The 18,802-nt window shown below is 43.8% G+C and overlaps 23 non-coding genes across 23 annotated transcripts; all 23 read left to right on the top strand.

Moving 5' to 3' along the window:
* Positions 1-285: 285 nt before the first annotated feature.
* On the top strand, positions 286-357 carry Trnae-cuc. Its single transcript has one exon. It is a non-coding gene; the product is annotated as a tRNA-Glu (tRNA).
* A 446-nt stretch (positions 358-803) lies between these two features.
* On the top strand, positions 804-875 carry Trnae-cuc. The gene has a single exon. It is a non-coding gene; the product is annotated as a tRNA-Glu (tRNA).
* Positions 876-1,321: 446 nt separating this feature from the next.
* Trnae-cuc lies at positions 1,322-1,393 on the top strand. The gene has a single exon. It is a non-coding gene; the product is annotated as a tRNA-Glu (tRNA).
* A 446-nt stretch (positions 1,394-1,839) lies between these two features.
* Positions 1,840-1,911, top strand: Trnae-cuc. The gene has a single exon. It is a non-coding gene; the product is annotated as a tRNA-Glu (tRNA).
* Positions 1,912-3,393: 1,482 nt separating this feature from the next.
* On the top strand, positions 3,394-3,465 carry Trnae-cuc. The gene has a single exon. It is a non-coding gene; the product is annotated as a tRNA-Glu (tRNA).
* Positions 3,466-3,911: 446 nt separating this feature from the next.
* Positions 3,912-3,983, top strand: Trnae-cuc. The gene has a single exon. It is a non-coding gene; the product is annotated as a tRNA-Glu (tRNA).
* A 446-nt stretch (positions 3,984-4,429) lies between these two features.
* On the top strand, positions 4,430-4,501 carry Trnae-cuc. Its single transcript has one exon. It is a non-coding gene; the product is annotated as a tRNA-Glu (tRNA).
* Positions 4,502-4,947: 446 nt separating this feature from the next.
* Trnae-cuc lies at positions 4,948-5,019 on the top strand. The gene has a single exon. It is a non-coding gene; the product is annotated as a tRNA-Glu (tRNA).
* A 446-nt stretch (positions 5,020-5,465) lies between these two features.
* Positions 5,466-5,537, top strand: Trnae-cuc. The gene has a single exon. It is a non-coding gene; the product is annotated as a tRNA-Glu (tRNA).
* A 1,482-nt stretch (positions 5,538-7,019) lies between these two features.
* Trnae-cuc lies at positions 7,020-7,091 on the top strand. Its single transcript has one exon. It is a non-coding gene; the product is annotated as a tRNA-Glu (tRNA).
* Positions 7,092-7,537: 446 nt separating this feature from the next.
* On the top strand, positions 7,538-7,609 carry Trnae-cuc. Its single transcript has one exon. It is a non-coding gene; the product is annotated as a tRNA-Glu (tRNA).
* Positions 7,610-8,055: 446 nt separating this feature from the next.
* On the top strand, positions 8,056-8,127 carry Trnae-cuc. The gene has a single exon. It is a non-coding gene; the product is annotated as a tRNA-Glu (tRNA).
* A 446-nt stretch (positions 8,128-8,573) lies between these two features.
* Positions 8,574-8,645, top strand: Trnae-cuc. Its single transcript has one exon. It is a non-coding gene; the product is annotated as a tRNA-Glu (tRNA).
* A 446-nt stretch (positions 8,646-9,091) lies between these two features.
* Trnae-cuc lies at positions 9,092-9,163 on the top strand. The gene has a single exon. It is a non-coding gene; the product is annotated as a tRNA-Glu (tRNA).
* A 1,482-nt stretch (positions 9,164-10,645) lies between these two features.
* Trnae-cuc lies at positions 10,646-10,717 on the top strand. The gene has a single exon. It is a non-coding gene; the product is annotated as a tRNA-Glu (tRNA).
* Positions 10,718-11,163: 446 nt separating this feature from the next.
* Trnae-cuc lies at positions 11,164-11,235 on the top strand. Its single transcript has one exon. It is a non-coding gene; the product is annotated as a tRNA-Glu (tRNA).
* Positions 11,236-11,681: 446 nt separating this feature from the next.
* On the top strand, positions 11,682-11,753 carry Trnae-cuc. The gene has a single exon. It is a non-coding gene; the product is annotated as a tRNA-Glu (tRNA).
* A 446-nt stretch (positions 11,754-12,199) lies between these two features.
* Positions 12,200-12,271, top strand: Trnae-cuc. Its single transcript has one exon. It is a non-coding gene; the product is annotated as a tRNA-Glu (tRNA).
* A 964-nt stretch (positions 12,272-13,235) lies between these two features.
* Trnae-cuc lies at positions 13,236-13,307 on the top strand. Its single transcript has one exon. It is a non-coding gene; the product is annotated as a tRNA-Glu (tRNA).
* A 446-nt stretch (positions 13,308-13,753) lies between these two features.
* Trnae-cuc lies at positions 13,754-13,825 on the top strand. The gene has a single exon. It is a non-coding gene; the product is annotated as a tRNA-Glu (tRNA).
* A 446-nt stretch (positions 13,826-14,271) lies between these two features.
* Trnae-cuc lies at positions 14,272-14,343 on the top strand. The gene has a single exon. It is a non-coding gene; the product is annotated as a tRNA-Glu (tRNA).
* Positions 14,344-14,789: 446 nt separating this feature from the next.
* Positions 14,790-14,861, top strand: Trnae-cuc. The gene has a single exon. It is a non-coding gene; the product is annotated as a tRNA-Glu (tRNA).
* A 446-nt stretch (positions 14,862-15,307) lies between these two features.
* Trnae-cuc lies at positions 15,308-15,379 on the top strand. Its single transcript has one exon. It is a non-coding gene; the product is annotated as a tRNA-Glu (tRNA).
* The last annotated feature ends 3,423 nt before the right edge of the window (positions 15,380-18,802 follow it).

Here is an 18,802-nt window from a genome sequence, read left to right as displayed (position 1 = left end):
TGCTCTTCACAATCATATGTCCTATAATAAACATCGTGCAAAATCAAATACCCGTGCTGTCTCTGCCCTCTGCAGAACGTGGCTCGTGATAATCCGGAGCCCGCAGCTAGTACTTTCAACAATGGGATGTATTGCACCCCTTGCGTCTCTTACACCACATTAATTTGATCTAAACTATCTAATAACAGATTTGTAGTGAGAAAACACTTACAGCAAGGATAAGATAGTAAAAGGTGCACAAGGGCAAGTCCGACAGTACTCCCCATTCACTCTCAAAGAGCACATTCCCAGGTGGTCTAGTGGTTAGGATTTGGCGCTCTCACCGCCACGGCCGGGGTTCGATTCCCCGTCTGGGAAGGACATTTTTTGTTTTTCTTCCTGAATATTTGTCTATTGAAAATGTCCCAAGACTACAAACTATTGCATTGACTAATCAGGAAAGCTTGGGATTTGCATACACTCCATTTCCACCTAACCATAAACGTCACCACCAGTCGCCGGCACACAGGGCGTTGAAATGTTCTTTACAATCAAATGTCCTATAACAAACATCGTGCAAAATCAAATACCCGTGCTGTCTCTGCCCTCTGCAGCACGTGTCTCGTGATAATCCGGAGCCCGCAGCTAGTACTTTCAACAATGGGATGTATTGCACCCCTTGTGTCTCTTACGCCACATTAATTTGATCTAAACTATCTAATAACAGATTTGTAGTGAGAAAACACTTACAGCAAGGATAAGATAGTAAAAGGTGCACAAGGGCAAGTCCGACAGTACTCCCCATTCACTCTCAAAGAGCACATTCCCAGGTGGTCTAGTGGTTAGGATTTGGCGCTCTCACCGCCACGGCCGGGGTTCGATTCCCCGTCTGGGAAGGACATTTTTTGTTTTTCTTCCTGAATATTTGTCTATTGAAAATGTCCCAAGAGTACAAACTATTGCATTGACTAATCAGGAAAGCTTGGGATTTGCATACACTCCATTTCGACCTAACCATAAACGTCACCACCAGTCGCCGGCACACAGGGCGTTGAAATGTTCTTTACAATCAAATGTCCTATAACAAACATCGTGCAAAATCAAATACCCGTGCTGTCTTTGCCCTCTGCAGCACGTGGCTCGTGATAATCCGGAGCCCGCAGCTAGTACTTTCAACAATGGGATGTATTGCACCCCTTGTGTCTCTTACGCCACATTAATTTGATCTAAACTATCTAATAACAGATTTGTAGTGAGAAAACACTTACAGCAAGGATAAGATAGTAAAAGGTGCACAAGGGCAAGTCCGACAGTACTCCCCATTCACTCTCAAAGAGCACATTCCCAGGTGGTCTAGTGGTTAGGATTTGGCGCTCTCACCGCCACGGCCGGGGTTCGATTCCCCGTCTGGGAAGGACATTTTTTGTTTTTCTTCCTGAATATTTGTCTATTGAAAATGTCCCAAGACTACAAACTATTGCATTGACTAATCAGGAAAGCTTGGGATTTGCATACACTCCATTTCCACCTAACCATAAACGTCACCACCAGTCGCCGGCACACAGGGCGTTCAAATGCTCTTCACAATCATATGTCCTATAATAAACATCGAGCAAAATCAAATACCCGTGCTGTCTCTGCCCTCTGCAGAACGTGGCTCGTGATAATCCGGAGCCCGCAGCTAGTACTTTCAACAATGGGATGTATTGCACCCCTTGCGTCTCTTACACCACATTAATTTGATCTAAACTATCTAATAACAGATTTGTAGTGAGAAAACACTTACAGCAAGGATAAGATAGTAAAAGGTGCACAAGGGCAAGTCCGACAGTACTCCCCATTCACTCTCAAAGAGCACATTCCCAGGTGGTCTAGTGGTTAGGATTTGGCGCTCTCACCGCCACGGCCGGGGTTCGATTCCCCGTCTGGGAAGGACATTTTTTGTTTTTCTTCCTGAATATTTGTCTATTGAAAATGTCCCAAGAGTACAAACTATTGCATTGACTAATCAGGAAAGCTTGGGATTTGCATACACTCCATTTCGACCTAACCATAAACGTCACCACCAGTCGCCGGCACACAGGGCGTTCAAATGCTCTTCACAATCATATGTCCTATAATAAACATCGTGCAAAATCAAATACCCGTGCTGTCTCTGCCCTCTGCAGAACGTGGCTCGTGATAATCCGGAGCCCGCAGCTAGTACTTTCAACAATGGGATGTATTGCACCCCTTGCGTCTCTTACACCACATTAATTTGATCTAAACTATCTAATAACAGATTTGTAGTGAGAAAACACTTACAGCAAGGATAAGATAGTAAAAGGTGCACAAGGGCAAGTCCGACAGTACTCCCCATTCACTCCCAAAGAGCACATTCCCAGGTGGTCTAGTGGTTAGGATTTGGCGCTCTCACCGCCCCGGCCGGGGTTCGATTCCCCGTCTGGGAAGGACATTTTTTGTTTTTCTTCCTGAATATTTGTCTATTGAAAATGTCCCAAGACTACAAACTATTGCATTGACTAATCAGGAAAGCTTGGGATTTGCATACACTCCATTTCGACCTAACCATAAACGTCACCACCAGTCGCCGGCACACAGGGCGTTGAAATGTTCTTTACAATCAAATGTCCTATAACAAACATCGTGCAAAATCAAATACCCGTGCTGTCTCTGCCCTCTGCAGCACGTGTCTCGTGATAATCCGGAGCCCGCAGCTAGTACTTTCAACAATGGGATGTATTGCACCCCTTGTGTCTCTTACGCCACATTAATTTGATCTAAACTATCTAATAACAGATTTTTAGTGAGAAAACACTTACAGCAAGGATAAGATAGTAAAAGGTGCACAAGGGCAAGTCCGACAGTACTCCCCATTCACTCTCAAAGAGCACATTCCCAGGTGGTCTAGTGGTTAGGATTTGGCGCTCTCACCGCCCCGGCCGGGGTTCGATTCCCCGTCTGGGAAGGACATTTTTTGTTTTTCTTCCTGAATATTTGTCTATTGAAAATGTCCCAAGAGTACAAACTATTGCATTGACTAATCAGGAAAGCTTGGGATTTGCATACACTCCATTTCGACCTAACCATAAACGTCACCACCAGTCGCCGGCACACAGGGCGTTGAAATGTTCTTTACAATCAAATGTCCTATAACAAACATCGTGCAAAATCAAATACCCGTGCTGTCTTTGCCCTCTGCAGCACGTGGCTCGTGATAATCCGGAGCCCGCAGCTAGTACTTTCAACAATGGGATGTATTGCACCCCTTGTGTCTCTTACGCCACATTAATTTGATCTAAACTATCTAATAACAGATTTTTAGTGAGAAAACACTTACAGCAAGGATAAGATAGTAAAAGGTGCACAAGGGCAAGTCCGACAGTACTCCCCATTCACTCTCAAAGAGCACATTCCCAGGTGGTCTAGTGGTTAGGATTTGGCGCTCTCACCGCCACGGCCGGGGTTCGATTCCCCGTCTGGGAAGGACATTTTTTGTTTTTCTTCCTGAATATTTGTCTATTGAAAATGTCCCAAGACTACAAACTATTGCATTGACTAATCAGGAAAGCTTGGGATTTGCATACACTCCATTTCGACCTAACCATAAACGTCACCACCAGTCGCCGGCACACAGGGCGTTCAAATGCTCTTCACAATCATATGTCCTATAATAAACATCGTGCAAAATCAAATACCCGTGCTGTCTCTGCCCTCTGCAGAACGTGGCTCGTGATAATCCGGAGCCCGCAGCTAGTACTTTCAACAATGGGATGTATTGCACCCCTTGCGTCTCTTACACCACATTAATTTGATCTAAACTATCTAATAACAGATTTGTAGTGAGAAAACACTTACAGCAAGGATAAGATAGTAAAAGGTGCACAAGGGCAAGTCCGACAGTACTCCCCATTCACTCTCAAAGAGCACATTCCCAGGTGGTCTAGTGGTTAGGATTTGGCGCTCTCACCGCCACGGCCGGGGTTCGATTCCCCGTCTGGGAAGGACATTTTTTGTTTTTCTTCCTGAATATTTGTCTATTGAAAATGTCCCAAGACTACAAACTATTGCATTGACTAATCAGGAAAGCTTGGGATTTGCATACACTCCATTTCGACCTAACCATAAACGTCACCACCAGTCGCCGGCACACAGGGCGTTGAAATGTTCTTTACAATCAAATGTCCTATAACAAACATCGTGCAAAATCAAATACCCGTGCTGTCTCTGCCCTCTGCAGCACGTGTCTCGTGATAATCCGGAGCCCGCAGCTAGTACTTTCAACAATGGGATGTATTGCACCCCTTGTGTCTCTTACGCCACATTAATTTGATCTAAACTATCTAATAACAGATTTGTAGTGAGAAAACACTTACAGCAAGGATAAGATAGTAAAAGGTGCACAAGGGCAAGTCCGACAGTACTCCCCATTCACTCTCAAAGAGCACATTCCCAGGTGGTCTAGTGGTTAGGATTTGGCGCTCTCACCGCCACGGCCGGGGTTCGATTCCCCGTCTGGGAAGGACATTTTTTGTTTTTCTTCCTGAATATTTGTCTATTGAAAATGTCCCAAGAGTACAAACTATTGCATTGACTAATCAGGAAAGCTTGGGATTTGCATACACTCCATTTCGACCTAACCATAAACGTCACCACCAGTCGCCGGCACACAGGGCGTTGAAATGTTCTTTACAATCAAATGTCCTATAACAAACATCGTGCAAAATCAAATACCCGTGCTGTCTTTGCCCTCTGCAGCACGTGGCTCGTGATAATCCGGAGCCCGCAGCTAGTACTTTCAACAATGGGATGTATTGCACCCCTTGTGTCTCTTACGCCACATTAATTTGATCTAAACTATCTAATAACAGATTTGTAGTGAGAAAACACTTACACCAAGGATAAGATAGTAAAAGGTGCACAAGGGCAAGTCCGACAGTACTCCCCATTCACTCTCAAAGAGCACATTCCCAGGTGGTCTAGTGGTTAGGATTTGGCGCTCTCACCGCCACGGCCGGGGTTCGATTCCCCGTCTGGGAAGGACATTTTTTGTTTTTCTTCCTGAATATTTGTCTATTGAAAATGTCCCAAGACTACAAACTATTGCATTGACTAATCAGGAAAGCTTGGGATTTGCATACACTCCATTTCCACCTAACCATAAACGTCACCACCAGTCGCCGGCACACAGGGCGTTCAAATGCTCTTCACAATCATATGTCCTATAATAAACATCGAGCAAAATCAAATACCCGTGCTGTCTCTGCCCTCTGCAGAACGTGGCTCGTGATAATCCGGAGCCCGCAGCTAGTACTTTCAACAATGGGATGTATTGCACCCCTTGCGTCTCTTACACCACATTAATTTGATCTAAACTATCTAATAACAGATTTGTAGTGAGAAAACACTTACAGCAAGGATAAGATAGTAAAAGGTGCACAAGGGCAAGTCCGACAGTACTCCCCATTCACTCTCAAAGAGCACATTCCCAGGTGGTCTAGTGGTTAGGATTTGGCGCTCTCACCGCCACGGCCGGGGTTCGATTCCCCGTCTGGGAAGGACATTTTTTGTTTTTCTTCCTGAATATTTGTCTATTGAAAATGTCCCAAGAGTACAAACTATTGCATTGACTAATCAGGAAAGCTTGGGATTTGCATACACTCCATTTCGACCTAACCATAAACGTCACCACCAGTCGCCGGCACACAGGGCGTTCAAATGCTCTTCACAATCATATGTCCTATAATAAACATCGTGCAAAATCAAATACCCGTGCTGTCTCTGCCCTCTGCAGAACGTGGCTCGTGATAATCCGGAGCCCGCAGCTAGTACTTTCAACAATGGGATGTATTGCACCCCTTGCGTCTCTTACACCACATTAATTTGATCTAAACTATCTAATAACAGATTTGTAGTGAGAAAACACTTACAGCAAGGATAAGATAGTAAAAGGTGCACAAGGGCAAGTCCGACAGTACTCCCCATTCACTCCCAAAGAGCACATTCCCAGGTGGTCTAGTGGTTAGGATTTGGCGCTCTCACCGCCCCGGCCGGGGTTCGATTCCCCGTCTGGGAAGGACATTTTTTGTTTTTCTTCCTGAATATTTGTCTATTGAAAATGTCCCAAGACTACAAACTATTGCATTGACTAATCAGGAAAGCTTGGGATTTGCATACACTCCATTTCGACCTAACCATAAACGTCACCACCAGTCGCCGGCACACAGGGCGTTGAAATGTTCTTTACAATCAAATGTCCTATAACAAACATCGTGCAAAATCAAATACCCGTGCTGTCTCTGCCCTCTGCAGCACGTGTCTCGTGATAATCCGGAGCCCGCAGCTAGTACTTTCAACAATGGGATGTATTGCACCCCTTGTGTCTCTTACGCCACATTAATTTGATCTAAACTATCTAATAACAGATTTTTAGTGAGAAAACACTTACAGCAAGGATAAGATAGTAAAAGGTGCACAAGGGCAAGTCCGACAGTACTCCCCATTCACTCTCAAAGAGCACATTCCCAGGTGGTCTAGTGGTTAGGATTTGGCGCTCTCACCGCCCCGGCCGGGGTTCGATTCCCCGTCTGGGAAGGACATTTTTTGTTTTTCTTCCTGAATATTTGTCTATTGAAAATGTCCCAAGAGTACAAACTATTGCATTGACTAATCAGGAAAGCTTGGGATTTGCATACACTCCATTTCGACCTAACCATAAACGTCACCACCAGTCGCCGGCACACAGGGCGTTGAAATGTTCTTTACAATCAAATGTCCTATAACAAACATCGTGCAAAATCAAATACCCGTGCTGTCTTTGCCCTCTGCAGCACGTGGCTCGTGATAATCCGGAGCCCGCAGCTAGTACTTTCAACAATGGGATGTATTGCACCCCTTGTGTCTCTTACGCCACATTAATTTGATCTAAACTATCTAATAACAGATTTTTAGTGAGAAAACACTTACAGCAAGGATAAGATAGTAAAAGGTGCACAAGGGCAAGTCCGACAGTACTCCCCATTCACTCTCAAAGAGCACATTCCCAGGTGGTCTAGTGGTTAGGATTTGGCGCTCTCACCGCCACGGCCGGGGTTCGATTCCCCGTCTGGGAAGGACATTTTTTGTTTTTCTTCCTGAATATTTGTCTATTGAAAATGTCCCAAGACTACAAACTATTGCATTGACTAATCAGGAAAGCTTGGGATTTGCATACACTCCATTTCGACCTAACCATAAACGTCACCACCAGTCGCCGGCACACAGGGCGTTGAAATGTTCTTTACAATCAAATGTCCTATAACAAACATCGTGCAAAATCAAATACCCGTGCTGTCTTTGCCCTCTGCAGCACGTGGCTCGTGATAATCCGGAGCCCGCAGCTAGTACTTTCAACAATGGGATGTATTGCACCCCTTGTGTCTCTTACGCCACATTAATTTGATCTAAACTATCTAATAACAGATTTGTAGTGAGAAAACACTTACAGCAAGGATAAGATAGTAAAAGGTGCACAAGGGCAAGTCCGACAGTACTCCCCATTCACTCTCAAAGAGCACATTCCCAGGTGGTCTAGTGGTTAGGATTTGGCGCTCTCACCGCCACGGCCGGGGTTCGATTCCCCGTCTGGGAAGGACATTTTTTGTTTTTCTTCCTGAATATTTGTCTATTGAAAATGTCCCAAGACTACAAACTATTGCATTGACTAATCAGGAAAGCTTGGGATTTGCATACACTCCATTTCGACCTAACCATAAACGTCACCACCAGTCGCCGTCACACAGGGCGTTGAAATGTTCTTTACAATCAAATGTCCTATAACAAACATCGTGCAAAATCAAATACCCGTGCTGTCTCTGCCCTCTGCAGCAGGTGTCTCGTGATAATCCGGAGCCCGCAGCTAGTACTTTCAACAATGGGATGTATTGCACCCCTTGTGTCTCTTACGCCACATTAATTTGATCTAAACTATCTAATAACAGATTTTTAGTGAGAAAACACTTACAGCAAGGATAAGATAGTAAAAGGTGCACAAGGGCAAGTCCGACAGTACTCCCCATTCACTCTCAAAGAGCACATTCCCAGGTGGTCTAGTGGTTAGGATTTGGCGCTCTCACCGCCACGGCCGGGGTTCGATTCCCCGTCTGGGAAGGACATTTTTTGTTTTTCTTCCTGAATATTTGTCTATTGAAAATGTCCCTAGAGTACAAACTATTGCATTGACTAATCAGGAAAGCTTGGGATTTGCATACACTCCATTTCGACCTAACCATAAACGTCACCACCAGTCGCCGGCACACAGGGCGTTCAAATGTTCTTTACAATCAAATGTCCTATAACAAACATCGTGCAAAATCAAATACCCGTGCTGTCTTTGCCCTCTGCAGCACGTGTCTCGTGATAATCCGGAGCCCGCAGCTAGTACTTTCAACAATGGGATGTATTGCACCCCTTGTGTCTCTTACGCCACATTAATTTGATCTAAACTATCTAATAACAGATTTGTAGTGAGAAAACACTTACAGCAAGGATAAGATAGTAAAAGGTGCACAAGGGCAAGTCCGACAGTACTCCCCATTCACTCTCAAAGAGCACATTCCCAGGTGGTCTAGTGGTTAGGATTTGGCGCTCTCACCGCCACGGCCGGGGTTCGATTCCCCGTCTGGGAAGGACATTTTTTGTTTTTCTTCCTGAATATTTGTCTATTGAAAATGTCCCAAGACTACAAACTATTGCATTGACTAATCAGGAAAGCTTGGGATTTGCATACACTCCATTTCCACCTAACCATAAACGTCACCACTAGTCGCCGGCACACAGGGCGTTCAAATGCTCTTCACAATCATATGTCCTATAATAAGCATCGTGCAAAATCAAATACCCGTGCTGTCTCTGCCCTCTGCAGAACGTGGCTCGTGATAATCCGGAGCCCGCAGCTAGTACTTTCAACAATGGGATGTATTGCACCCCTTGTGTCTCTTACACCACATTAATTTGATCTAAACTATCTAATAACAGATTTGTAGTGAGAAAACACTTACAGCAAGGACAAGATAGTAAAAGGTGCACAAGGGCAAGTCCGACAGTACTCCCCATTCACTCTCAAAGAGCACATTCCCAGGTGGTCTAGTGGTTAGGATTTGGCGCTCTCACCGCCACGGCCGGGGTTCGATTCCCCGTCTGGGAAGGACATTTTTTGTTTTTCTTCCTGAATATTTGTCTATTGAAAATGTCCCAAGACTACAAACTATTGCATTGACTAATCAGGAAAGCTTGGGATTTGCATACACTCCATTTCGACCTAACCATAAACGTCACCACCAGTCGCCGGCACACAGGGCGTTCAAATGCTCTTCACAATCATATGTCCTATAATAAACATCGTGCAAAATCAAATACCCGTGCTGTCTCTGCCCTCTGCAGAACGTGGCTCGTGATAATCCGGAGCCCGCAGCTAGTACTTTCAACAATGGGATGTATTGCACCCCTTGCGTCTCTTACACCACATTAATTTGATCTAAACTATCTAATAACAGATTTGTAGTGAGAAAACACTAACAGCAAGGATAAGATAGTAAAAGGTGCACAAGGGCAAGTCCGACAGTACTCCCCATTCACTCTCAAAGAGCACATTCCCAGGTGGTCTAGTGGTTAGGATTTGGCGCTCTCACCGCCACGGCCGGGCTTCGATTCCCCGTCTGGGAAGGACATTTTTTGTTTTTCTTCCTGAATATTTGTCTATTGAAAATGTCCCAAGACTACAAACTATTGCATTGACTAATCAGGAAAGCTTGGGATTTGCATACACTCCATTTCGACCTAACCATAAACGTCACCACCAGTCGCCGGCACACAGGGCGTTGAAATGTTCTTTACAATCAAATGTCCTATAACAAACATCGTGCAAAATCAAATACCCGTGCTGTCTTTGCCCTCTGCAGCACGTGTCTCGTGATAATCCGGAGCCCGCAGCTAGTACTTTCAACAATGGGATGTATTGCACCCCTTGTGTCTCTTACGCCACATTAATTTGATCTAAACTATCTAATAACAGATTTGTAGTGAGAAAACACTTACAGCAAGGATAAGATAGTAAAAGGTGCACAAGGGCAAGTCCGACAGTACTCCCCATTCACTCTCAAAGAGCACATTCCCAGGTGGTCTAGTGGTTAGGATTTGGCGCTCTCACCGCCACGGCCGGGATTCGATTCCCCGTCTGGGAAGGACATTTTTTGTTTTTCTTCCTGAATATTTGTCTATTGAAAATGTCCCAAGACTACAAACTATTGCATTGACTAATCAGGAAAGCTTGGGATTTGCATACACTCCATTTCCACCTAACCATAAACGTCACCACTAGTCGCCGGCACACAGGGCGTTCAAATGCTCTTCACAATCATATGTCCTATAATAAACATCGTGCAAAATCAAATACCCGTGCTGTATCTGCCCTCTGCAGCACGTGTCTCGTGATAATGCGGAGCCCGCAGCTAGTACTTTCAACAATGGGATGTATTGCACCCCTTGTGTCTCTTACGCCACATTAATTTGATCTAAACTATCTAATAACAGATTTGTAGTGAGAAAACACTTACAGCAAGGATAAGATAGTAAAAGGTGCACAAGGGCAAGTCCGACAGTACTCCCCATTCACTCTCAAAGAGCACATTCCCAGGTGGTCTAGTGGTTAGGATTTGGCGCTCTCACCGCCACGGCCGGGGTTCGATTCCCCGTCTGGGAAGGACATTTTTTGTTTTTCTTCCTGAATATTTGTCTATTGAAAATGTCCCAAGACTACAAACTATTGCATTGACTAATCAGGAAAGCTTGGGATTTGCATACACTCCATTTCCACCTAACCATAAACGTCACCACTAGTCGCCGGCACACAGGGCGTTCAAATGCTCTTCACAATCATATGTCCTATAATAAACATCGTGCAAAATCAAATACCCGTGCTGTCTCTGCCCTCTGCAGCACGTGTCTCGTGATAATCCGGAGCCCGCAGCTAGTACTTTCAACAATGGGATGTATTGCACCCCTTGTGTCTCTTACGCCACATTAATTTGATCTAAACTATCTAATAACAGATTTTTAGTGAGAAAACACTTACAGCAAGGATAAGATAGTAAAAGGTGCACAAGGGCAAGTCCGACAGTACTCCCCATTCACTCTCAAAGAGCACATTCCCAGGTGGTCTAGTGGTTAGGATTTGGCGCTCTCACCGCCACGGCCGGGGTTCGATTCCCCGTCTGGGAAGGACATTTTTTGTTTTTCTTCCTGAATATTTGTCTATTGAAAATGTCCCAAGACTACAAACTATTGCATTGACTAATCAGGAAAGCTTGGGATTTGCATACACTCCATTTCGACCTAACCATAAACGTCACCACTAGTCGCCGGCACACAGGGCGTTCAAATGCTCTTCACAATCATATGTCCTATAATAAACATCGTGCAAAATCAAATACCCGTGCTGTATCTGCCCTCTGCAGCACGTGTCTCGTGATAATGCGGAGCCCGCAGCTAGTACTTTCAACAATGGGATGTATTGCACCCCTTGTGTCTCTTACGCCACATTAATTTGATCTAAACTATCTAATAACAGATTTGTAGTGAGAAAACACTTACAGCAAGGATAAGATAGTAAAAGGTGCACAAGGGCAAGTCCGACAGTACTCCCCATTCACTCTCAAAGAGCACATTCCCAGGTGGTCTAGTGGTTAGGATTTGGCGCTCTCACCGCCACGGCCGGGGTTCGATTCCCCGTCTGGGAAGGACATTTTTTGTTTTTCTTCCTGAATATTTGTCTATTGAAAATGTCCCAAGAGTACAAACTATTGCATTGACTAATCAGGAAAGCTTGGGATTTGCATACACTCCATTTCGACCTAACCATAAACGTCACCACCAGTCGCCGGCACACAGGGCGTTCAAATGCTCTTCACAATCATATGTCCTATAATAAACATCGTGCAAAATCAAATACCCGTGCTGTCTCTGCCCTCTGCAGAACGTGGCTCGTGATAATCCGGAGCCCGCAGCTAGTACTTTCAACAATGGGATGTATTGCACCCCTTGCGTCTCTTACACCACATTAATTTGATCTAAACTATCTAATAACAGATTTGTAGTGAGAAAACACTTACAGCAAGGATAAGATAGTAAAAGGTGCACAAGGGCAAGTCCGACAGTACTCCCCATTCACTCTCAAAGAGCACATTCCCAGGTGGTCTAGTGGTTAGGATTTGGCGCTCTCACCGCCACGGCCGGGGTTCGATTCCCCGTCTGGGAAGGACATTTTTTGTTTTTCTTCCTGAATATTTGTCTATTGAAAATGTCCCAAGACTACAAACTATTGCATTGACTAATCAGGAAAGCTTTGGATTTGCATACACTCCATTTCGACCTAACCATAAACGTCACCACCAGTCGCCGGCACACAGGGCGTTGAAATGTTCTTTACAATCAAATGTCCTATAACAAACATCGTGCAAAATCAAATACCCGTGCTGTCTCTGCCCTCTGCAGCACGTGTCTCGTGATAATCCGGAGCCCGCAGCTAGTACTTTCAACAATGGGATGTATTGCACCCCTTGTGTCTCTTACGCCACATTAATTTGATCTAAACTATCTAATAACAGATTTGTAGTGAGAAAACACTTACAGCAAGGATAAGATAGTAAAAGGTGCACAAGGGCAAGTCCGACAGTACTCCCCATTCACTCTCAAAGAGCACATTCCCAGGTGGTCTAGTGGTTAGGATTTGGCGCTCTCACCGCCACGGCCGGGCTTCGATTCCCCGTCTGGGAAGGACATTTTTTGTTTTTCTTCCTGAATATTTGTCTATTGAAAATGTCCCAAGACTACAAACTATTGCATTGACTAATCAGGAAAGCTTGGGATTTGCATACACTCCATTTCCACCTAACCATAAACGTCACCACTAGTCGCCGGCACACAGGGCGTTCAAATGCTCTTCACAATCATATGTCCTATAATAAACATCGTGCAAAATCAAATACCCGTGCTGTATCTGCCCTCTGCAGCACGTGGCTCGTGATAATGCGGAGCCCGCAGCTAGTACTTTCAACAATGGGATGTATTGCACCCCTTGTGTCTCTTACGCCACATTAATTTGATCTAAACTATCTAATAACAGATTTGTAGTGAGAAAACACTTACAGCAAGGATAAGATAGTAAAAGGTGCACAAGGGCAAGTCCGACAGTACTCCCCATTCACTCTCAAAGAGCACATTCCCAGGTGGTCTAGTGGTTAGGATTTGGCGCTCTCACCGCCACGGCCGGGGTTCGATTCCCCGTCTGGGAAGGACATTTTTTGTTTTTCTTCCTGAATATTTGTCTATTGAAAATGTCCCAAGACTACAAACTATTGCATTGACTAATCAGGAAAGCTTGGGATTTGCATACACTCCATTTCGACCTAACCATAAACGTCACCACTAGTCGCCGGCACACAGGGCGTTCAAATGCTCTTCACAATCATATGTCCTATAATAAACATCGTGCAAAATCAAATACCCGTGCTGTCTCTGCCCTCTGCAGCACGTGTCTCGTGATAATCCGGAGCCCGCAGCTAGTACTTTCAACAATGGGATGTATTGCACCCCTTGTGTCTCTTACGCCACATTAATTTGATCTAAACTATCTAATAACAGATTTGTAGTGAGAAAACACTTACAGCAAGGATAAGATAGTAAAAGGTGCACAAGGGCAAGTCCGACAGTACTCCCCATTCACTCTCAAAGAGCACATTCCCAGGTGGTCTAGTGGTTAGGATTTGGCGCTCTCACCGCCACGGCCGGGGTTCGATTCCCCGTCTGGGAAGGACATTTTTTGTTTTTCTTCCTGAATATTTGTCTATTGAAAATGTCCCAAGACTACAAACTATTGCATTGACTAATCAGGAAAGCTTGGGATTTGCATACACTCCATTTCGACCTAACCATAAACGTCACCACCAGTCGCCGGCACACAGGGCGTTCAAATGCTCTTCACAATCATATGTCCTATAATAAACATCGTGCAAAATCAAATACCCGTGCTGTATCTGCCCTCTGCAGCACGTGTCTCGTGATAATGCGTAGCCCGCAGCTAGTACTTTCAACAATGGGATGTATTGCACCCCTTGTGTCTCTTACGCCACATTAATTTGATCTAAACTATCTAATAACAGATTTTTAGTGAGAAAACACTTACACCAAGGATAAGATAGTAAAAGGTGCACAAGGGCAAGTCCGACAGTACTCCCCATTCACTCTCAAAGAGCACATTCCCAGGTGGTCTAGTGGTTAGGATTTGGCGCTCTCACCGCCACGGCCGGGGTTCGATTCCCCGTCTGGGAAGGACATTTTTTGTTTTTCTTCCTGAATATTTGTCTATTGAAAATGTCCCAAGAGTACAAACTATTGCATTGACTAATCAGGAAAGCTTGGGATTTGCATACACTCCATTTCGACCTAACCATAAACGTCACCACCAGTCGCCGGCACACAGGGCGTTCAAATGTTCTTCACAATCAAATGTCCTATAACAAACATCGTGCAAAATCAAATACCCGTGCTGTCTCTGCCCTCTGCAGCACGTGGCTCGGGATAATCCGGAGCCCGCAGCTAGTACTTTCAACAATGGGATGTATTGCACCCCTTGTGTCTCTTACGCCACATTAATTTGATCTAAACTATCTAATAACAGATTTGTAGTGAGAAAACACTTACAGCAAGGATAAGATAGTAAAAGGTGCACAAGGGCAAATCCGACAGTACTCCCCATTCACTCTCAAAGAGCACATTCCCAGGTGGTCTAGTGGTTAGGATTTGGCGCTCTCACCGCCACGGCCGGGGTTCGATTCCCCGTCTGGGAAGGACATTTTTTGTTTTTCTTCCTGAATATTTGTCTATTGAAAATGTCCCAAGACTACAAACTATTGCATTGACTAATCAGGAAAGCTTGGGATTTGCATACACTCCATTTCGACCTAACCATAAACGTCACCACTAGTCGCCGGCACACAGGGCGTTCAAATGTTCTTTACAATCAAATGTCCTATAACAAACATCGTGCAAAATCAAATACCCGTGCTGTCTCTGCCCTCTGCAGCACGTGTCTCGTGATAATCCGGAGCCCGCAGCTAGTACTTTCAACAATGGGATGTATTGCACCCCTTGTGTCTCTTACGCCACATTAATTTGATCTAAACTATCTAATAACAGATTTGTAGTGAGAAAACACTTACACCAAGGATAAGATAGTAAAAGGTGCACAAGGGCAAGTCCGACAGTACTCCCCATTCACTCTCAAAGAGCACATTCCCAGGTGGTCTAGTGGTTAGGATTTGGCGCTCTCACCGCCACGGCCGGGGTTCGATTCCCCGTCTGGGAAGGACATTTTTTGTTTTTCTTCCTGAATATTTGTCTATTGAAAATGTCCCAAGACTACAAACTATTGCATTGACTAATCAGGAAAGCTTGGGATTTGCATACACTCCATTTCGACCTAACCATAAACGTCACCACTAGTCGCCGGCACACAGGGCGTTCAAATGCTCTTCACAATCATATGTCCTATAATAAACATCGTGCAAAATCAAATACCCGTGCTGTCTCTGCCCTCTGCAGAACGTGGCTCGTGATAATCCGGAGCCCGCAGCTAGTACTTTCAACAATGGGATGTATTGCACCCCTTGCGTCTCTTACACCACATTAATTTGATCTAAACTATCTAATAACAGATTTTTAGTGAGAAAACACTTACAGCAAGGATAAGATAGTAAAAGGTGCACAAGGGCAAGTCCGACAGTACTCCCCATTCACTCTCAAAGAGCACATTCCAAGGTGGTCTAGTGGTTAGGATTTGGCGCTCTCACCGCCACGGCCGGGGTTCGATTCCCCGTCTGGGAAGGACATTTTTTGTTTTTCTTCCTGAATATTTGTCTATTGAAAATGTCCCAAGACTACAAACTATTGCATTGACTAATCAGGAAAGCTTGGGATTTGCATACACTCCATTTCGACCTAACCATAAACGTCACCACCAGTCGCCGGCACACAGGGCGTTCAAATGCTCTTCACAATCAAATGTCCTATAACAAACATCGTGCAAAATCAAATACCCGTGCTGTCTCTGCCCTCTGCAGCACGTGTCTCGTGATAATCCGGAGCCCGCAGCTAGTACTTTCAACAATGGGATGTATTGCACCCCTTGTGTCTCTTACGCCACATTAATTTGATCTAAACTATCTAATAACAGATTTGTAGTGAGAAAACACTTACACAAAGGATAAGATAGTAAAAGGTGCACAAGGGCAAGTCCGACAGTACTCCCCATTCACTCTCAAAGAGCACATTCCCAGGTGGTCTAGTGGTTAGGATTTGGCGCCCTTGTTACCTCCCTTGCTTCGGAGGTGTGTGGACGTGCTGACTATCGAGCAACACAGATTCTCAGATTAAATCGTTCACAAGTTCCGTAGAATACCAGATTTACGCTAACAAGGTAGGCAACACTTTGATATGTAGTTGTGTGAGGACCTTAAACATTTGCATGCACATTTGTGCATGCTTTTGACATTGTTTGTCTCTGAATCTCCCACGCTCGCTGGGTTCAAAATGGCGGACACCAAACAGAAAAGAAAATATCTGAAAGATTGCACGATTGAAGTGAATGTTGGTAACAACAAAGTGATTAGTGCTAGTGTATTATCTTGTGCACTATTGGAATATGTGTCCGATGTATGGGCGTGCGTCCTAAAAGGTACAGAATGCTATGATGTCACTGTCCCAGACAGTAACGAGGCAAGGATTCTTGCAGAAACTGATGACTTGAAAATAGGAGGTACACCAGTTAACTTCAGGTTACTTCATAGTGAAAGCGTCGTAGTGTCATTCCTACACCTTCCACCCTACATTGATGATGAGGAAATTGTAAACATGTTGATCAAAAGGGGTATCACTTTGAAAAGTGATATTAAACACAGGACCCTGAAAGGCACCAGCATTTTTGATGGTACCAGATATGTGCGCGTCGCTTTCCCCCCCGAGTGTAAATCCTTGCCATACTCCATGGGTTTCAACACATTAGATGGTTATCGATACTTTCGTGTGATTCATAATAATCAAGAACGGTTGTGTTTTAAATGCAACTCGGGAGACCATATGGTTAAAGAATGCCCAAATACCAAATGCTTTAAGTGCAACGGACATGGCCACATTGCCAAAAACTGCAACGAAGGAAGAACACTTAAACGTAGTTGTGAACTGTGCTCTCTACCTATTGGTAGCTGCAGCTGTTTCCTAGACGAGGAGGACAACTGTCAGTACAGCATGTCAGAGGAGTCTGAGCTAGAAAAGGAACTTGTCCCTGAAAGGTCATGGGATGAAGAACCTTTGGATAACGATGATACATCTGTTGAGGACTTTGAAACTGAAGAAAAGAAAAGAAACAAAGATGGACCAATAGAGGGAAAAGGAGAAGAAAATGAAGAGGAAAAACTTGATGAAGCCTCTGAAATTCCTTGTACAAACCGTGTTGGAGATAACATGGAGAGTGATGATAAGACAATGAGACAGTCGTTGCCTCAAGATGGACATGAAAATATAGCACCTTCTAAATGGAACAAATCTTCGAAGAAAAGAGGAAGAAGAAATAAACTACAACCCAAGATCACAGACTGTGTAATTCAGAACAATGACTTAAAAAATAAATTGAGAGAAAGTAAAAAAGATGAACAAAAGAAGAAGAAAGAAGAAAAGGTTAACGATCGACGAGAAATATCTGGCGTGTCTGAGAATGGTATATAAACTAACAATGTGTTTGTACATACATTTCATATTTATATTTGCAATGGTCACAACATGGTCATGGAATGTGAATGGACTCCGTGATGTCACTAAAATGCAAAATGTATTCTTTATACTAACGAATTCCCACGTCAATATTGCCTTTTTGCAGGAGACCTTTTGGTCTGATGAATTCAATGAAAAATATAAATATTTATGGCCAGGAACAATTTTATACTCTAATGCTGGTAATAATAGAAAAGGCGTTGCTCTTTTGATCTCTCCTGACTTTGAACAAAAGGTGGCCATTCTTGAAAAAGACAATGATGGAAGACTACTAAAGGCGTCTCTATCTCTTGAAGATAAAACAGTGATTTTATTAAATGTGTATGCCCCAAACGATCCTAGAGAGAGAATACCTTTTTTCAATAATTTAATGAAATGGGTTAATCATAAGCATTTAATTTGCGCTGGAGATTTTAATGAAATTCTTGATCCTTCACTTGATAAAGGTCCCAATAACATAACGTTTAACATCCAAAGTAGCAATGTGTTAAACACCTTTCTTCACAAAAACAACCTAATTGATATATGGCGGTACAAGAACTATGACAAAAAAGAGTTTTCTCGAATACAGTCTGTATTAGGAGTTATTAAACAATCTCGGATTGATCTGATATTTGTTTCAAGAAACCTTATTTCAAATATTATCAACTGTTACATTAGATATTCCTCTGTGAGTGATCACAATATTGTTGTATCAAGGTTAGACCTTTCTCCTATAGAAAGGGGTCCTGGTGTATGGATTTTTAATAATCAGCTTCTTGACGATTGCGCATTTTATCAAAAGATCACTGAAATAATAGAAGAGGCAAAAGGGTGCCCTTTACTTAAAACTGAACCATTGATATGGTGGGATAACTTGAAATATCAGTTCAAAAAGTTTTCCAGGTACTATGCATCTAAAAACAACAATCATGAAAAAGCTGATTATTTTAAAATTCAAAATAAGCTTAGAAAAGAATATCAT

Source organism: Haliotis rufescens, unplaced genomic scaffold (assembly GCF_023055435.1).
Source record: "Haliotis rufescens isolate VD_foot unplaced genomic scaffold, xgHalRufe1.0.p SCAF_6, whole genome shotgun sequence".
Lineage (NCBI taxonomy): Eukaryota > Metazoa > Mollusca > Gastropoda > Lepetellida > Haliotidae > Haliotis > Haliotis rufescens.
Note: the sequence above shows the minus strand (reverse complement) of the source record. Positions and strands in the feature narration are given on the sequence as shown.